The sequence below is a fragment of the Bidens hawaiensis genome, unplaced genomic scaffold (genome assembly GCF_021521415.1).
Source record: "Bidens hawaiensis isolate Kalapana, Puna unplaced genomic scaffold, B.hawaiensis_p1.1 tig00052317_1, whole genome shotgun sequence".
NCBI lineage: Eukaryota > Viridiplantae > Streptophyta > Magnoliopsida > Asterales > Asteraceae > Bidens > Bidens hawaiensis.
The window spans coordinates 57,422-59,403 of record NW_027499397.1 but is presented as its reverse complement, the minus strand read 5'-3'; the positions used below and the strand labels follow the sequence as shown (position 1 = coordinate 59,403).

Sequence of the window (1,982 nt, the reverse complement as noted above, 5' to 3'; positions counted from 1 at the left end):
GTTCGGTTGGTCATTTACAAAGATTTAGTACAAGAAATTTGCCGTGTCCATGGATTGATACTCGGTTCTTACCGACACTTTATTACAAACGATAGGTACACTTACCTTTCTTGTGTGGTTTAGTTGTAGGTGAAAACCTATTTTAAAACCCGATTTGTGTGGAACTTTTACTTAAATTTTATATATATATTCACACACGTCAAGTTTTTGGCGCCGTTGCCGGGGACACGGTGATTTTTAAGGAACAATCCAAGTCTTTGATTAGCTTTGTTGATATTTTTTATCTATGTTATTTTATTTTATTTCATTTTTATTCATCTTATTTTTTATTTTAGTTTAGTTTCTAGTTAGTTTCCGTGTCTTTGTTCGTTTCCGTTCCGCGTTCTTCCGGGTGATGAATTTCCATCACGCCCGGTCCTGAGCTTGTTTCACCTCTTTCTGAGCCCGAGCGACATCTTCGAGAAGGTTTGAGGAGGAGAGCACGCAAGGTCGCCGAGGATATTGAAAACAAAGAAGTGGAGGATACCGACACCCCCGAGGTAGAAGAAGAAGAGATGGCGGACCCGAACGATCAAGGTCACATGGACGACTTTGCCACACCATCATTTGAAGGTTATGGTAGTAGCGTCACGCAGCCCGAGATTTCAGTGAGTTTCGAGATCAAGTCGAGCATCATTCATATGGTTGAAAATTCTGTTTCTTTTCATGGTCTCCAGAAAGAGGACCCTCATGCTCACGTTTCACATTTCCTTCGATTATGTGCGACATTCAAAATTAATAATTGTTCTGATGATGCCGTGAGACTTAGACTTTTTCCATTCTCACTTCGCGGGCCTGCTCTGGAGTGGTTAGAGGCACACCCTTCCGGTTTCATCACCACTTGGAATCAATTAGTTGAGCAGTTTCTTCTTCAATATTTCCCATCCGATAAAACTGCTAAATTCCGAGAAAACATCACTGGTTTTCGTGTCGATGATGACGAGTCACTTCATGCTGTATGGGAGAGATTCAAGGGCTTGCTGAGAAAATGCCCTCATCACAGTTTGAGCCGCGAGCTTCAATGTCGTACATTCTTTGACGCTTTATCCGGGGCACAAAAGCAGGTCGTCGATCAGGTTGCGGGAGGATATTTCGGTAGGTGTACCCCAAATGAGGCGCTTAATATCTTGGAGAAAGCCTCTAAGAAGAGTTTCATGTATAATCTGCCTCGTTGTATTCCTTCCTCTAAGGGTGTTCATCACGTTGATTCAAATACCCTTGTCTCAGCCAAATTAGAAGCTTCTACTCAAAGATTTGACCAAATGCAATCTGATCTAGTCAAATCTAGTTCTCGTTGTGGTGTATGTGACTGAAAACACCAGACCAGTCAGTGCCAGCATGCCATGGTGGTGGAGGATGTTGACTTTGTGGGCCGCCAAAACAATGCCTACGCCAACACCTACAACCCGGGATGGAGAAACCACCCCAATTTCAGCTGGAAAGATGGTGGTAGCAATCAAAATTCAAATGCCACCAGGTTTCGACAGAAAGCCAAATTATCAAAGTCAAACTCAAAATCAATCTTACCAGCAAAAGCCTCAATTTCAAGGTTTCAGCAGTGGTAATCAGTCAGGTGGGGGGACTAGCGTTGAAAGCCTTTTGTCCCAACTTTTGGCTAAGACCGAGACCTCAAACAAATTGGCTGAGCAAAGGAACCTGAAAATTGATGAGACTCTCCAGAGGCATGATCTTGAGTTGAGGAATCAGAAAGCGTCCATGTAAACCATCGAAAATCAAGTTGGACAGATTGCTCAACTCCTCTTTGAGAGACAGCAGGGTAGCCTTCCTAGTAACACCGAAAGGAATCCAAATGCTGAGGCTAAGGCTATTACCCTGAGGAGTGGTAGGACTAACATTCCTGTTGATGCATCGGTTTCCATACCAAAACCCACTGCGGATGAGATCGAGACTGAGACTCCAGGTGAGGTGCACTCGAGGCTAGA

The 1,982-nt window shown here is 43.7% G+C and overlaps 1 non-coding gene across 1 annotated transcript; it reads right to left on the bottom strand.

Annotated features, from left to right (window-relative positions):
* Positions 1-938: 938 nt before the first annotated feature.
* On the bottom strand, positions 939-1,045 carry LOC143599528 (small nucleolar RNA R71). The gene has a single exon (XR_013147308.1). It is a non-coding gene; the product is annotated as a small nucleolar RNA R71 (small nucleolar RNA).
* Between the last annotated feature and the right edge of the window lie 937 nt (positions 1,046-1,982).